Genomic DNA, 18,511 nt, shown 5'->3' with positions numbered 1-18,511 from the left:
TCCTCTCCCTAACTACCTCCTCGATTATCTCTCTCTCTCCTCTTGAACAAAGGTATAGCATTAGCAACTCTCAAGTATTCTGGGACGCATGGGAAGGTCCATGAAATCAATTTCTCTCATTTATAGCAGTTCTCTAACCAGCCTTGATGGTTTGAGAAATTACCCAGGTACAGTAAAACCCCAGTTATCCAGAATTCAAGCAACCGCCAGCCTCAAGCAAAAGGTGGAAATAGATAAAAAATACGGAAGTTTAAAATTGGTGCACCTCGCCATTAGTTTGCCAATCCATGCAGCACATTGAGGAAGAGCCATCTTACTTCAACCATCTCCATCTTGGCCTTTACAATAAGCCTTTACAATCCCTGAGTGTTTCTTGCGAATGAATAACTCCTAAGGTTCTTGTGTGTGTGTGTGTGTGTGTGTGTGTGTGTGTGTGTGTGTGTGTGTGTGTGTGTGTGTGTGTGTGTGTGTGTGTGTGTGTGTGTGTGTGTGTGTGTGTGTGTGTGTGTGTGTGTGTGTGTGAGACGTTGAACTCAAAACCGAACTCAAGACATGTCAAAGGGTTCCAGCTTGAACCATTAACGTTCTTTTTTATTTGCTGATCTTACTCGACCTGCCGAGTTCCTCCACCAAATTGGTTTTTGCTCGAGATTGATTCCAGCATCAGCAGCTTTTTGTGCATTGCCATGTTGACCTGACCCGTGGTGCGAGGCATTTTTAGCTTTGTTGCAGGAAAGCAAAGTACTTTTGGCTGATACATTACCGCAGTATCCAACATTGTGTACCCTTTACTGACCATTGTGTACCCTTTTCTGACCAGCAACTCATGAACAAGTCCTACTGAGCAATGGCTTCAGAACTGACAGTCATCCTTTTTATAACCCCCAAATGTGCACCGTTTGATTGTTCGTGATTTGTCTGGCGACTATGCTACATGGTTGACCAAGGAATTTGTCTGGGATAGGATAAAGTATATTTTTGTCACAGAGATTAAAAGTAACATCTTCATATAAATGCAACATTCTACCCAGGTTTTCAGCAATTAATGAGCCTTATTAATAGAAAGCAATGAAAAAAAAATCTTTCTAACACTGTACCATATCCTCCTACCCTCCCCTCAAACACACATGCACGCAAACATCACTCTTTAGCTGCTGTCCTAGCTAAGAATGGTCTGCTCAGTTATGTATAATTGCCAATGTGGCAATGTATATTTTGGATTGCTTCAAAAATCTAACTTCTTTTTAGGCCAGTTAAGAAAGACAAGACTTGCATTTACCTGTAGGCCTTCACATTCCTACCACTTTCTCAATCAGTTAACTCGCAAAAGAAGCAATTTTTGTTTATATTGTAGTTGTGCATAAGATGCAATAGGACCCCCCGCCCCCCCCCCCCCAGAAGCCCACAAAAAGAAATTACATTCTTATCAGGAACTTTATTTTCTGTGCTGTTGGCCGATAGATAAATATTGGCCATTGGTTCCCTCCTGTTCTTTCCGAATATCATGGGAACTTGTATGGCTACTCAGATGGGTTTGGTTTAATTTTTAATTTAAAAAAGAATGGATCTTACAAAGCAGCTCTCCTCTGAGGGGCACAAGCGTCAGTCTGGATCATGCGCTCAGGTCTTTGAAAATGGAGCCCATAGCTTTTGGAATGAAGAGTGGAGTCAGCACACAGCATCTTTCAGCTGCTCCCATTGGGAAAGAGGTACAGGAATGTCAAAGCCAGCACCACCTGGCTGAGAAGCAGCTTCTTTCCATGGTCAGTGAGAATGCTGAATGGCCAGAGGAACTACTCACTCTATCCATCCAAGACCCTCATATTTACGAAACAAAAGTGAGTCAGATCGCGACTGTGGAGGGAAATGGAGAATCAATGTTTCAGCATGAGGAACAGGGAGGATAACTCCCTCAAAGCGGGCACTCCTTTCAGTCTTGATAAAGGGCCTCGATCCAAAACATGACTCTCCCATTCCCTCCATAGATCCTGCCTGACCCACTGAGTTCCTCCAGCGACTCCCAATTTTGCTTCAGAGTTGAATAGTTCCTTCAAAGACCTGACAGAGACTTAACAAGGCTTCCTTCTCTGCTGCTCCATTCCGTCATTTAAAAACAGCCATGACAAGTCTCCAGAAGCAAAGGTCATCACCTGCATTACTAAATGCATTCCACTATGGTTAAAAGAGCTTTAGTTCATTGAGTGTTGTCAAAATAAAAACAGGAGATGGAAAAAAACGTCAAGTGGAAGAACGTGGAGAAGTATTACCCTTTGAACATTCAGATTTGGATGATTATCCAAGGACTTGAATGTTCACAGATTTTAGTGAACACACTGACCGACCTCTGAGCAAAATGACATTATGCACAAATAATGATTGCTATTAATTTTCCGATACGTCAATAAGTGGTTTGCTTTCTCCCAGTTCAAAAGGTCAGTTTTGAGATTGAGCTGCTAAGTCTTTTTAGTAAAATAATATCTCAGGTGGTAATTGCATCCTGTTGGTGTTTTATTTTTTTTAAAAAGTGAATATTTTACTTTTCTATCCACTTGGTGTGCGAAAGTACCATTGGTGATTACATTCACAAGCATATTTATCATTAGTTGTACTTTACTGCTGAGATGCAGGCCCTGATTTATAATGACACAGTTGACTGGAATATGAACATGTAATTGTCCCACAGATTGCTTCACTAGATAGATTCCACCTGCTGAAATGCTCAGTGCAGCCAGTGATGGGTCCCGATAAAACATAACCTTGAATAAAGCAAATAGCAGTTCTTCAGGTCTAGAACTATTCTCTATCATTGATTGAGTGACACCATCAACCAAACAAAAATCGGAAAACAAGGATGGTTTCTTTGTGGTAAAGTGTTTTCATGATGGTAAAGTGCATTGATAAGTTGGGCATCATGCGAATTCATCATGCGGGGTTGTCTTCCAATCGACGCAGATATTGATAGAGTGGTGGGCAAAGTGATTAAATACCCTAGTCAATAGCATCAAAGAAAGACAAAGTGTTTTCCTGATTGGGAATCCTTTGAAATTATTTTGTTCAGCACAGGTGATAGCTGGAGAAGTGTCGGGAGGGCTGGTGTAGTGGGAGTGGAGCGGAGGGCGCAGGAGGCTCGGACTTTGGGTGACTACCCCACAGAACTGTGTCAGAAGTTAACTCCTGGAGGTGGGGAGGGAGAGAGAGAGAGAGAGAGAGAGAGAGAGAGAGAGAGAGAGAGAGAGAGAGAGAGAGAGAAAGAGAGAGAGAGAGAGAGAGAGAGAGGGACTGCTTTCATTAAGTTGGCACCAAATCAGTGAAACTGAGATTCATTTGCCATGTTTTCAGCCTGACACATGTCACTTGAAGAACACAATATCAAAATGTTGCATTGGCTGGATTTCCGTAGTATTAACATAAATTTCATTTTGCATCTCTGCAGAAGGAATAATTGGGTTAACACTTCAGCTCGATAAATATTTATCATTTTACAGTGGGAGGCAATCCAGCCCATCAGATCTGTGCCACCTCTGACAGATCAATCCCATTTACCCTTTTGACCCACTTATTTTCCTGTAATCAATTCTTCCTTTCATGTTTATTATCTCCACCAATTCTCCGGCCTCCCACCTATGCACATGTTAATTTGCAATCATCAACCTGATTTGAATTGTTTATTGTCACATTGGAATCAGAATCAGAATTTATTGTCATCAACACGTGCCACAAATTAAGTTGTTTTGCAGCAGCGTTACAGGTGAAAACATCGCTATAAATTGCATTAAAAAAACTAAATTAATGCGAAAGAAGAGAAGCAGTGAGTTAATGTCTGTACTTCCTTGTCCATTCAGAAATTGCGGAGGGGAAGAAATTATTTTTGTACTATTGTGTGTTCGTCTTTGGCTCTTGTACCTCCTTCTTGATGGTAGCTGTGAGAAGGACTAATGGCCTGGGAGGTGATGATCCTTGACGAAGCTGATTTCTTGAGACAATGTCTCTTGTAGATGTCCTTAAGTAAAGATTAATGCCCTATGATATAGTGCTGACCGAGTTCACAACTCTCTGTAGCCTTTTCCCGCCCTTTGCATTGATACTTCCATATCAGACAATGATGCAACAGTCAGAATGCTCTCCATGGAATACCTATAGAAATTTGCAAGAGTCTTTGGTGACATGCCAAATCTCCTCAAACCTCTAATGAAGTTTCACCACTGGTGGGCCTTTTTCATGATCGAATCAACATGAAAACCCCAAGATAGATCTTCAGAGATGTTGACACCCAGGAATTTGAAGTTCTTTCCACTTTCCACGACTGATCCATCAATAGGGACTGGTTTGCGTTCTCCTGGTTTCTACATGTACTGAGATACAGTGAAAAATGTTGTCTTGCGTGTTATCCAGAGAAGTCAGCCTATACCTGGCACTGCAGCCAACACATCTTTGCACTGTGGGGGAAAACCGAAAAGAAACCCATCTATTCAGAGGAAGAATATCCAAACTCCATCCAAAGTTAAAATTGAACTTTGGTTTGCAGAAATTGTTGAATAGGGGCCATTAACTGAAAGGGAAAAATAATTAAACTGAAAAATTGAATCATTCTATGCTTCAGCTAGTTTGCAGTTGAGTCAGTTGCACTGCAAGGAAGTTGAGGACTTGCCCTGGTGGCCTTCTGACAGTTAATATGGTCAATGGCCTCTTTATTACTGTCAGATGTCTCCCGGGAGCTCTTTGTAATAGGAAGTGTTTAAAAGAGAATTTTAAGGTTTTGTAGAGCTCGTCGAAAGAATCAAAGACTTGTTGATCCAAACCAAGGCTTTTATTAGCAAAAGACAGGAGCTCTTCACAAGTGGCCGACCAGTCCGGAATGATCCGACCTGGCTAGGGACACAACCCTTTAAGGCCCAGACAATAGGCGTGGCTTAGCTCTCAGCCAATCGCTGTAAGCACAGTCTAGATACAGTAACTATATACACTATGTACATTGGTGATAGATCTGTACTATCACAGGTTTAAATGGCGAGAAACAGTTTAATGCACAGGAGTCATGATACAAGTCAATTGATGCTCATTTTCAATGAAAGTAAGGAGAAGCTTTTTAATTCCTTGGAGAATTATTGGCAGGTAAAGCATTTCACCTGAAGAGGCAGAGGAAACAGATTCCATAAATTTCAAATGGACTGGGGCAGTTGTTAGAGGACGAGGAATTACAGAGCTAAAGACAAAAGATGGGAATGAGAGAGTAAACGTGACTATTCTTTCGGGTATAGGTACCACGAGCTCAATGGCTTCCTTCTGATCTGTAACTTTCTATGATACCTATTTGATTTAGTTCTCATTATTACTTGTACTTGAAGGGCAGAAAGTGTGCAGAGCATTGGTGGAAAGAGTCATGTGGGGACTGCTATTGGAGGAAGTGGATTAGGATCAGTATTTGAGTGGATTTTATTGTCAATTAGCAATAAAAAGATCTTAATGGGGCCTATTCTGTCCATAACAGTCATGGGGATAAGTTTGCAAGTGAACAGAAATTCTACTGAAATGAGTAAACGTGTGACTGATATGGCCCTTAGAACCAATATCTTTGTTCTTTCACCTGTAATTTGACATTCCCCTGAATGGCTTATGCATGGGCACTTACCTGTATATTACTGCAGATAACTCTTGCTGTTTTTGCAGGGAACATTCATTCGTATCACAAAGCATCTTTTTTTCCATATCTACATTTGGGGAGCAATTCCAAAACCATATTTCTAGGCCTTGATTGCTTGATTTTGCTTCAAACCTCGGAAGCAGATGACAACCCTTTTAATACTCATTCATCATTGCCCCTGAGAAAGTGTTGGAAAGCCATTTTCTTTAATCTCTGCTTTCCTTGCAGAGAAGGTGTTCCCAGAACATTACCATGTGAGGAGATCCAGGCAACAACAATGATAAAGGAACAGCAGGATGATGTGCAACTTGGAGAGAATATTGTAGATTATGGTGACCTTTTGCAGAGGGTTTTCTGGACCAATTGATTGTAGATGATGCTGATGTTTGAGAAAGACTATTCCACAGAGTATAAGTATTCCAATTACAGTACACCAATGAGGGAAAGAGAAAAAAAAAAACCAGTTTAATGGATGTGAAATTGGCTGCCCTGTCCAGGATAGCAATGAGCCAATTGATGTAATCCAACCTTTACCCACTCACCCAAGTGAATGCCTCTATGATAATGCTTTAACTATCCAGGGAGTGAGTCAGTAGCCATTAACTATCCAGCTTCTGGTTCACTCTTGTAGCCAAAATATTTATGTCATGTTACAATCAAATTCCTGGTTAATGTTGCTGGTGAGTGATTCAAGTCAAGTTTATTGTCATCTGATTTCCCAAGTACTACCTCACGAAACAGCGTTCTCCAGTCCTCGGTGCAGAACATGCTGACGCATAACCAGGCATAACACACATACAGACAAACAATACAGGCAGGTCAAATATTCGTATATATAAATAAATACATAAATATTGTTTTGTTAAATCTCGATGGTTAGTATGAGGAGCTCCTTTAGTCGTTCAGCATTTTCTTCAGCCTGGCGATGCTGGCTCTGATCTTCCTGTATCTCATTCCCAGCAGAGATGCTGGATGGAAAGGCTAAAAAGCCAATATCGAATGGCAGAGGAAAGTGATTTCACCCTCTCTTGTGAGAAATGATCATCGCCTCATATTTTTATGGTAAACATAGAAACATAGAAGATAGGAGCAGGAGTAGGTCATTCGACCCTTCGAGCCTGCTCCGCCATTCAACGAGATCATGGCTAATCTTAAAGTTCAGTACCCCGTCCCCGCCTTCTCTCCGTAATCTTTAGTACCCTTATACTGAAGAAATAGATCTAATTCCCTCTTAAATATATTTAATGAACCTGCCTCTACTGCCCTCTGTGGCAATGATTTCCACAGATTCACCACCCTCTGGGTAAAGAAATTCCTCCTCATCTCGGTCCTAAATGGTTTGCCTATTATCCTCAAACCATGGCCCCGGGTTCTGGATTTTCCCATCCTTGGAAACATCCCATCTGCATCCATTCTGTCCAGTCCTGCCAGAATTTTATACGTCTCTATGAGATCCCCTCTCAATCTTCTAAACTCCAGCGAGTACAATCCCAATTTGCGCAATCTTTCCTCCTAAGTCATTCCTGCCATTTCAGGTATCAGCCTGGTGAATCGCCTCTGCACTCCCTCCATTGCAAGAACATCCTTCCTTAGATAAGGTGACCAAAACTGCACACAATCCTCCAGGTGGGGTCTCACCAAGACCCTGCACAGCTGCAGTAAGGTATCCTTGCTCCTATACTCAAACCCTCTTGATATGAAGGCCAACATACCATTTGCCTTTTTAACCGCCTGCTGTACCTGTCTGCTTGCCTTCAGCGACTGGCGTACAAGTACCCCTAGGTCTCTCTGCACTTCCCCATCTCTTAATCTATTGCCATTCAAATAGTAATCTGCCCTCCGGTTTGTATTACCAAAGTGGATAACCTCACATTGATCCACATTGTAGTGCATTTGCCATGTATCTGCCCAGTCCCTCAATTTATCCAAATCACACTGGAGCTTCCTGATCCCCTCTTCCATGCACACAACCCCTCTTAGCTTAGTGTCATCTGAAAATTTGGAGGTATTACATCCAATCCCCTCATCCAGATCATTAATGTAAATTGTGAACAGCTGGGGTCCCAGTACAGATCCCTGTGGCACCCCACTGGTCACCGCCTGCCACTCAGAAAACGAGCCATTTATCCCAACTCTCTGTCTTCTACCTTCCAGCCAGTTCTCAATCCACATCAATACTTTTCCCCCAATCCCATGAGCCTTGATTTTGTAAGCCAGTCGTTTATGCGGGACCTTATCGAAGGCCTTTTGGAAGTCCAGGTACACCACATCCACTGGCTCTCCCCCATCTATTTTGAATTTGTTCATGTTTTTCTGCCAGCAACATCTCAATTTTCTAAGTTCCAGATAGATTTCTATACTACAAACATTTGTAAATATTGCTACCCTGAAGCAAAAACCTAACCGCTGTGGAAACTCGGCAGGTCAAACAGCATGTGTGGACCAGAGGGGCAGTCAAGTTGCTCCAATAGTTTGTTTATTCCTTCAGATTTCAGCATCTGCCATTTTGTGTGTCCATCCTAACTCTTAGGTTCTGAAGGAGGGAGGGGCCATTGATGAATCATTTGAAGATGGTTGGGGCAGACTCCTGGCCTGAGGAAATTCTTTAAGCTGACGTAATTCAACAACCACAGCCATCTCTCTGTGCAGTTTATGACTTCAGTCAAGGCATGCTTTTAACTCCCCAATGCACTAACACCAGTTTTACCACACTTCAACAAAATGTTTCTTGTTGTCTACACCAGTAAATCTCACCTAACTTGAAAGGGAATACAATTTGAAATTTTATGCTTTAGAGGTATAATTTCATATTATTAATTCATTTTAGCTTTCCTATTTCCTTATGACATAAAGAAAATCCATCAAATCTAAACCAGCCCTCAACCCCATTCCCGTGCTTTTATGTTCTTGTAATGTACTCCCTCACACATGGCTCTCAGCACGCTCCTCTCCCCACCTCCCCACCCCACCCCATCCCATCTACACAATCTCCTTCCTTCTACCTATGCTAGAATCAACTTACAGTGGTCAATTAACCAACCAAACAAATCATCACTAAATAGATTTTTCGATTAGAATTTTTACCTGCTCATTTCTTTCACCCCAGGTAGCAGTCAGTCAAATGATTAAAGTTCAGCAGCAAAAAGAACAAACATCGGTAATGCAGAGCAAGTGAACCGGTATATGAAAGAGAAAAATAAATTGGTATTTCCAGTAGATTACTCCATCAGTTCACAAATGAAACATTGATTGTTTTCTCCTTCTGTTCATCATGTCCAGGGCTTTCTCCTTTTATTTCAAATCCTAGCATTAACATCTGTGGACAAAAAAATATACTACACTGTGACCAAAATCCCAAATATAACAAAACAATTCACAAATAAGGCTGAAGAAAGCATGTATGCTCTCCCCCCACCACCCCCCACCCTCCTCCCGCCGCTCCACCTAATCACAAATGGATCTGACTCATTTTCTTCCGGCTTCTTTGAAAAATTGGTTATTTAAATTGAATGCAGATATTCGGCAGCTTCAAACAAATACTGCAATGTGTCAATGCACCATATGAAATGTTGTTGAAGACAGGCCTGACTGCTTGACTTAAACATGGGGACAAGATATATTCTGTTGTCTGCTTTGTGCATGAGATATAAACAACAACTCAAACAAGAAACACTACCACCATTTCCTTTGGTCCAGTTTCCTTATTAGGAGGGTCAGACGCCTGGTTTTAGGTTGGACAGTCGGGCTTTTGAGCCCTCTGTCCTCCGTTCGGTGCTACCTAGAGGCAGATGCTAATTTGTCCTTCTACACCGCCAAATGGAGGACAAATTAAGTGGCAAAGGGACTTAGCGTTAAATGGGGCGTGCACGGCCATGATTCTTCTTGCACACATGGCGATGAGGGTGAAGTGTGACCGTGGCACACGATGTGCCGGCTGGCGCAAGCGCAGTGAGGGGGAAGTTTAACGGCAGTGCACAAAGTGCCGACTGATGCATGCGTAATGAGGGGAAAGTGTGATAGAGGTGCCCCCACCCCCACCCCCGAGAGAGTTTCTGACTCTGACCCTGCATGACCTCTCCTTTGGTAAGTTTGAAATGACCACCCTATAATACGTCAATATACAAGCAGGTTCTCCTTTGCAACAGTGTTCTCTTATGGGCTTCTTCACTCAATAAAAATAGATTTGTCACACTTTGTATCATGAAAACGGTGCTGAAAAAAAGCAAAAACACAATGAGAAAAGTCATATTCTTCAGACACACCAGAAACTTCAGAAACTGGAATCTGGAGCAACAAACAAACTGTTGGAAGAATTATCAGGTCAACCAGCATCATATAGGGAGTGAAAGAATCATCAATGTTTTGGGCCAGAATCCTTCACATTCCTTAATGGAATGAATGTAAATTTAAATTTAAATTGGGACATGCAGCACGATAACTGGCTCTTCTGGACCACATACCGTGCTGCTCAATTACATCCAATTAGCCTACAACTCCCATATGTGGGAGGAAACTGGAGCACCTGGGGCAAACCCGCACCGACATTGGGAGAACATACAAACTCCTTACAGACAGCGCCGAATTCGACCCCCCCACCCCCGCACTGGTGGTGCTGTAATGGTGTTGCGCTAACTGCTGCAGTAACCTTGCCACCCTTGTGCTAACCGTGCCACTCCTAGAATGTAGAAAATATAGTGCTACATGGGCAAACACCACAGAGAGATATTGAGAAGTTAGTAATTTTATTAGCTGATTACAATCAAAATATTCTGATTTTGGTGCCAAGTGTACTTTCAGCAGTCTTTTCAACAGGAGAAGGAGAAGTATTTACTCCAAAAGCTGCAAAATGTTTCAGTCTTATCAATGGTTAAAATACTTGGAGTAGTTTTCTTGCTCCTGACTAAATCATAGCTCCAGTTGCAACTTGTATCAATCAGTAGTTCTCATCCTTTTTCTTTCCACTCACATCCCACTCTAAGTATTCCCTATGCCATGGGTGCTCTGTGATTAGTAAAGGATTGCTTAAGGTGGGATGTGAGTGGAAAGAAAAAGTTGGAAAACCACTGTTTGAATCATTCCTAATTGACTCGTCATGTGCATCGCTCCAGTGGAAATGGGCCAATGACAATTTTTCTCAGGCCAAATATTTCAATAGCAATTGGGTCTGGAGCAAGGATTCTCACCCTGCCCACCCACATCCCACCTTAAGCAATCCCTTACTAATCACAGAGCACTTATGGCATAGGGATTACTTAAAGTGGGATGTGAGTGGAAAGAAAAAGGTTGAGAACTGCAGAATTGTAGGCTTTCAGAGTTGAAGTTATGCTTCAGGTTTTGTCCAGATGTATTTGCAAAATCTCGTATACAACCTGCCAAGAAATAAACTAATTTAAAATGAGATTACTCACTTCTTTCCTATGATGTAGAACAACTAATCATTGTATCTGTTAAAGAAGGACAACTTGCTAAACATGGAGTTGGAGGAACTAACAACCCTGAGCTTCCTTCCTTGAGTATGTCGACAAAGTTCCAGTGATGTGCTTGGGATTTGATTGCTATTTCCACTCTTAGTTCACTGGGAGTGGCATCTCATTGGGAGAATGTTGCTGGGGTCTGACCTAAGGACTGAAGAACCCTAGATTTTTCTTTGTTTGAAATTTAGCATGGTGAGTTGGGTTTTTTAAAAAGTTAAAAAAAAATGCTTCTTATAATGCCAGTTGTCTGGCTATATTTCCAGTGTTTTTCCTCTTTTATTACCAAAGGCTTAGAGGAACAAGTATTCCTAGAAGGAACAATGGGCCTACCTTGCTCCAAAATTTTACTGCAATCTCATGTGCTTGAGTGGATCTCAAGATCAATTTATAAGCCTGTTGTCGATTCAGCGAAAGAAATTGCTTGTTATGTCAAAATTTCAATTATCACTGCTTCTCGTAGTTAGCAGATGAACTGGATTGACCTTGAAGTTTTTTAAACATCTAAGAGCTCCAATGTTATAATATTTAGTGTTAATTATGTGTTACTGCAATGATTCCACATCAGGAAATGATGAAAAAGTTTACTTAAATGCCACAGAACTGTTGATTTTTTAAATCAAATGTTCTACTTTTTCACAAGAACTCTTGCTGGTTAATGGAAGCAAACAATGTTCAATGTACGGTCTTTTACTTCTGGCAACTGTTTTGTGGACTGTTCCCTGCTTTGAACTTTACCTATGCTTGCTGCATAGCCAGTGCACGCATTGTCAGAAAACAAAGTGTGATAAAAGTTGAATTCAAAGACACATGCAGCGGTGTTATACGTTAAACCCACAAAAGATGGATCAATGTTTGAAGTCTCAGGTGATAATGACAAACCAGAAAGCAGGAAAATGTGTAATTATCAAGCAGACTGTCCACCGACAAGAATTGACATTCTTGTTGAAGTCAAAAATTGGGAGAATGGAATCCTTACAGGAGGCAGATGGGAGGAAGTACATTCAAGCCAGCCATGGGGCTGGTGAGCAGTTAGTTGATGAAGTGGCCCACACTGCCAGTTATATTCAGCTTCTGTGTGTTCCAAATGCATGGGCAGGATTCAAAGTTCAATTTTATTGTCAGAGTACATACATGACATCACATACAGCCCTGAGATACTTTTTCCTGTGGGCGAGGCAGAAGTAGCAGTTATTGGTGGTGCGAAAAAAAACTGTACACAGTATATATATGTAAACAAATAAAGAACTATAAATAGATAACAAATGCAACAAGCAGACCGTGCAATACAGAGAGAATAAAAAAATCAATAAAGTGCACAGGTAAGAGTCCTTAAATGAGTCTCTGATTGAGTTTGTTGTTGAGAAGTCTGATGGTAGAGGGGTAGCGGCTGTTCCTGAACCTGGTAGTGCAAGACTTGTGGCACCTTCTTCCTGATGGCAGCAGCGAGAACCGAGCGTGTCCTGGATGGTGTGGATCCTGGATGATTGCTGTTGCTCTCCGACAGCATTGATTTTCTCGATGTGATATACTGGTCTATGTCCATTATCCTTTTCAGGGCTCAGCAGAATTGGGCCGTGAATGGCATTCTCCATGCCATTCCAAATGCTTCCCTATTTTTTTTTGTGCTACAGATCCTATGTATCCGTGTGGATATAATCATTTATTTTAAGGAGGCTTTGAGAACATTCATGGATTGATTTCTCTGCCTACCTGCTAATCCATGTATGTGGCAGCATTCGGAAAAGATTTTGTGAGTTAGTGAATGATGTCTGTGGTTGGGAGTCAACTGAGTGAAATTAAGACCTTAGCATTGGGGCTGTTGATCTGGCAGAGTACAATAATGACAGACTTTATAGAGACAGATACTCTCCAGTGCTTTGATGTATCTGCTGTTGGTAAATTGAATTTTTTTTTAATTAACTTTGACACTTAAATTTAGACATATGGCATGATAACAGGCCCTTTCGGTCCATGAGCCCACGCTGCCCAATTACACTCAATTGACCTACAATCCCGGTATGTTTTTTGAATGGTGAGAGGAAACCGGAGTGCCTGGAGGAAACCTGTGGAGACTCAGGGAGGACTTACAAACTCCTTACAGACAGCACAGGATTCATATCCCAGCCCCAATCACTGACGGTGTAACAGCATTGTGCTAACCGCTACGATAACCGTATCACCCTATAATGGTAGTCCATATCTCAGCAGCATCTGTTTATACTGGACTAAAATCAAGGATATTGCCTGATCATCTTCCAGATCATGGTTAAGGTGGTTGATATCAACACCTTCTGCAAAATGGAGAAAAGTTGCATAACTTCTGCTTTCAAAGTATCAGGTGACATAGAATGTTCTCAAAATATCAGAACAATGACAGATTTGGGTAGTATTTGAATTAGAAATAATGAACAGATACTGCGAGATATTTGGACATCAAGGAAATCAAGGATCTGAAGTAGTTGAGATTAGTTTAGGATAATGGATCCGATGTCAAAGTTCAGCCATGATCTCGATGGGTGGCAAAGTACGTGTTGGCCACTTGGCTTGTCCTGTAGCACACAGTTCTAGCGACCCAGATTCCGATCTCACCTACCTGTGTGGAACTTATGTTTCTGTGTGGCTACGTGAGTTTACTTCCATATTCCAAGGATGTGGGTTGGTAGCTTGTAGGATATAGAACATTACAGCACAGTACAGCCCTTCGCCCATGATGTTGAGCCAACCAATGTAAACCCCATCCACAAAAAAATCTATTTTTTTTCCCGTCTCACCCATAACCCTTTATTTTTCTTACATCCAGGTCCCTATCTAAGAGTCTTTTGAGCATTCCTGGTGTGCCAGCCTCCACCACCACCCCCATCAAGTACCCACCACACTCTGAGTTAAAAAAAACATGCCTCTGACATCTCCTTTAAACTTCCTTAAGTAGATATCCTCTGGTATTTGCTATTTTCGACTGGAAAAGCTCCAAAAATATGGTTTTCATGTTTCAATACCAAGTGAGTCACATTACATACACTGTGGAAGAAAATGTGAAAGGATAAACAACTTGGTATCTTTTCTGGATTACTTGTCTTTTAACTGAAGAAAATTTGAAGCTTGAGAAAGGTAAATTAATTTTCTTTCTAAATCTTTCATGTATTGTGTTCACAATATTGCTTCATGCTGTTTATTAAAAATATATCTCATCTGATCTGCTTCTGGACAATGCAATTTAATTGTAAAAGAAAATCTGATTACTTTTATATTCCAGAGGATTGAACAGATGATGGAAAACCCAGGAGGCAAATTATTACAAATCTAACTGTTAATTGAGGTATGTTATTTCTACAATGAAGAATACCACTTTAAAATTTTCAGGTGATAATACTGGGCAATGAAGATTTTGTTTCCTGAACACTTTTGTGGGTATTTTATGGATTCTGGGCTGTTGATCACAGGAATCACCTTATAGTATTCCTATCACGTACTCTATTTCAGATATAACCTATTTTTTGTTATTTTCTGTCATATTTCTAACATGCTTCTAACGGATACAACCATGGTGTGTCATTGAAACTTCATTTTCTGCATTTGCACTTAGACTCCTTTCCTGCTGTTCTTGGTACCGTCAGTGACGAACATGGCGAAAGGTTTCACCAGGACATTACAACCATGGAAAAGTGGTATCAGGGCAACTGGAATCCATCAATGCTGGCCCACTATTGTTGGACACTGACACGAGAAGCATCAGATGCTGAGTAGGATCGAAAATCAGCGGCAAAACATTTGTAGGTCAGTTGAACTAACACAACACGTCAGCATCATTATGTGAATAAGCATGCTAAATTCAGTAAAAGTAATTTTAACGCTTCTCCAACTTCCTACGTGATGCAACAAATCTGAAATTATCTTTGTGTTCATTTTGAACTTGTCTATCATAATCCCCAATTTTATTTCAGGAAGCAAACCTTTCGAAAAAAAATTGTTGTCCAGTGATAAGTGACAAAGTAGGATGACACAACATGCTAAAGTGTGGGGCTAGTGAAGTTGGATCTAGCTGCTCCAACACAGAAGCTCCAAGTTTACTCATTAAATTTAAAGCAATATCTTTAGCTGGAAAGAATACAATCCTTCAAACACCAAGAGCTCAAAATGTCATTTCTTAAAAATGATCCTTTAAGTACATCTATCTACAGGGTCAGCATCTATGAGCCTGTGCAGATTGAATTTAGAAGACGATTTGTCATTGAAGACAATGTCTGCTTTACTATATTGATTTTTCTCAACCCATGATGTTGGCAAGAAGAAAAACGACCAAGTCAACGTCATTTTTCACTTGCAACCTTTGGCCCCTCAACTCTCTCGGTCTTGTCACATGGCATTAATTCAGCTCTCTCATCAGACAGGACAATGCAGTCCAAAAGAAGCCACCAGAGATGTTCTGGTGAGATTGGGCTGCTTCATTAGATTTATTGATCTGTGTTGTAACATCCCGCGAGTCTGAATAAACATTTACCTTCTAAATGACATGAGAAAGCATAGGCATTGAAATGGCTTGTGGGAGATAAAAAGTCAATCTTTTCTTCATTTAAACATAAAAATGGACATTGCTGGAAATATCAAGCAGGTCATAGAGCACCCACGAAGAGAAAGCAAGTCAATGAGCTTTCAGCAGAGCTAAGAAAATGTAGAACTGTAATCCAAGTTGCTGCTGAGGGGAAGTGCAGTGAGAAGGAAGGGAATGTCTAGAATAAGGAGTTGACTGGGGCATCTTCATGTGGAGGAGTTATTTTCAGAGGATGAATGAGAGCAGAGGAGTAAATAGGGCAAGGGGAAACTGCAAAAAAATATGATTTGATATCTAATTTTTTAGGTTCTGATGCAAGGCAGTTGACCTAGAACATGATCTGTGCTCCTTAAATGCTGTCTGGCCTGAGCATTTCCAGCTGTGTCTGTTTTTAGTTAAGATTTTGAATCTGTAGATTTTTGAGTATTGTACTTTAAAAGTTGTGTTTGTAATTGCTGTGCTTATTGTTTCCAAACATCAAAATGCAACTTCTCTAAATTCAATTGGAAGAAATCCTAGTCCAGAGAATCCCAAATCAGAACACTGAATCCTAATTATTCAGCAAGGTCTTTATGCTAAAGAACATCAATGATCTTCAGTCCTTAAGTGGTGACAATAGTAGAAATGCAGGAAAAATTAATTTAGACATATGTGCTGCAGGGTAACAGGCCCTTTTCGTCCCATGAGCCCGTGCTGCCCAATTACACCCAAATGACTTAATACATTTTTGAATGGTGGGAGGCACCCAAAGGAAATCCACTCATACATGGGGAGAACATGCAGGCAGTGCCGGATCCGAGCCCCATTTGTTGACACTGTAACAGTGTTATGCTAACCACTGTGTCACCCTATGTAAGCAATGTATTAAATTTTTTTGGGATCTGATTGTTGACAGTAAAGCCAGCATTGATTGCCCATTCCTATTTGCTCTTGAGAAGGCGATGGTGAGTGCCATCTTAGAACAAAGAACACTACAGCACAGTACAGGCCATTCATCCCTGATCCATATATTCCTTCATTAAAAAAAAGTAATAAACCCTCCCTGCCCTGTAATCCTCTATTTTTTTCCCTCCACATGCCTGCCTAAGAGTCTCTTACATACCCCTAATGTTTCATCCTCCGCCACCATCCCAATGCATTCCAGGCACCCACAAACCACTGCATAATAAAACTTACCCCTGACGTCTCCCCTTGAACCACCATCATCCTTCCAATGAAAGTAGTCACACAGTGCTGTTAGGCAGGATGCTGGAGGATTTAAACTCAGCACTGGCAATATTTGTCCAAGTCAGGGCAATGTGTTCCTTGGAGAGAAAAAACGATAGATGGTGTTATTCCCATGCCTCTGCTGCCCTTGTCCTTCCTTGAGCTGGAAGTTGATGGCTTGGAAGATGCTCTTGGTGCTGCCTTGATAAGCATCTGTAGTGTATTTAGTACACATGGTGCCACTGTGTACTGGTGGTGGAGGGAATGGCTGTTCAGTGTGATCAATAGGCATCAATTAAGTGAGCTATGTCCTGTATGGTGAAAGGAAAAGGCTTGTTGAGAGTTCCTTTGAAGGGTCTTTGCCTGAATGTGCTCTAGGTTTTGTTCCATGCAGGCCTGGGCTACTTCATTTGATGGGGAATTGCAAATGGAATTGAACATTGGGCAATGATCAGAGAGAACCCCCACCTCTGGCCTTATCACACAAAGAGGAAACTAGACAACAAATATTTTTTCCAAAGGTTTGCTTCCTGAAAAAAAAAATGGGAATTAAAAAGGATAATTTCAGATTTGCTCCAGGAATTTGGAGAAACATTAAATGAGCTGTTATTGAATTTACCCTGTTTAATCGCATATTGATGCTGATACATTGCATTAGTTCAACTGACCTAAAATATATTGCCGCTGATTTTCTCTTCTACTCAGCATCTGATAGTCGGCCAGCATTGATGGATTCCAGTTGCCCTGATACTGCTTTTCCATGGTTGTAATGTCCTGGTGAAACCTTTCACCATGTTCATCACTGACTGCACCAAGATCAGCAGGGAAAGGGTCCAAGTGCAAATGCAGAAAATTAATTTTCAATGACATGCTGCACTTCATGGTTTTGTATGTTTGTAGAAGACTTAAAATATGACAGGAAATCACAGTGATTGGTTATATCTGAAAAACAGTGCATGATAGGAAAATGTTAAGGTGATTTCTGTGCTCAGCAGCCCAAAAGCCATAAAATACCCCCTAAAGTGTTCAGGAAGCAAAATTCTCATTGACCAGTGGGATCAGTGAGGAAGGAGCTGAAGGTGGTTCTGATGAGGTTCCTCTGTTAATCTGCTCTCTTCAATCATTCAGTAGGCATCTCCCCTTCCACAAATCTTTCAATTCAATTTGTGCTAATTTAGATTAGTGCTAAATCTACCTTCACTATTGGCTGTCATTTGCTTGGAATTGGATAATTCCAAGAAGAAAAGATTCTGTACTTCCATTGTCGGCTAGGTCAAATCCTGAGATGTGTGGACAGTTTGGCAATTCCATCTGGATGATTCATGAAATTGGGAGAGACATGCTGTGATGAAATGCTCACCTATAACCCAGTCTCCTCAGATAGTGTTATAAAGTTTAGCAGTGCTTTGTTTAACTTTCAGCAGTTTTACTGCTCCCTTCTTTTCTTTCTTTGGCTTGGCTTCGCGGACGAAGATTTATGGAGGGGGTAAATGTCCACGTCAGCTGCAGGCTCGTTTGTGGCTGACAAGTCCGATGCGGGACAGGCAGACACGGTTGCAGCGGTTGCAGGGGAAAATTGGTTGGTTGGGGTTGGGTGTTGGGTTTTTCCTCCTTTGCCTTTTGTCAGTGAGGTAGGCTCCC

General features: G+C 41.2%; 1 long non-coding RNA gene across 2 annotated transcripts in view; it reads left to right on the top strand.

The window, feature by feature from the left end:
• Positions 1 to 18,511, top strand: part of LOC138746466 (uncharacterized) — a 206,144-nt gene that overhangs the window by 78,827 nt on the left and 108,806 nt on the right. For both annotated transcript variants that reach the window (XR_011346975.1, XR_011346976.1), the window contains exon 6: positions 14,369 to 14,431. This is a non-coding gene — a long non-coding RNA (uncharacterized lncRNA). The remainder of the gene's footprint in view (positions 1 to 14,368; positions 14,432 to 18,511) is intronic.

Source organism: Narcine bancroftii, chromosome 12 (assembly GCF_036971445.1).
Source record: "Narcine bancroftii isolate sNarBan1 chromosome 12, sNarBan1.hap1, whole genome shotgun sequence".
Taxonomy (NCBI): Eukaryota; Metazoa; Chordata; class Chondrichthyes; order Torpediniformes; family Narcinidae; genus Narcine; species Narcine bancroftii.
The sequence above is the reverse complement of the archived record's forward strand: the minus strand, read 5'-3'. Positions and strand labels throughout refer to the sequence as shown.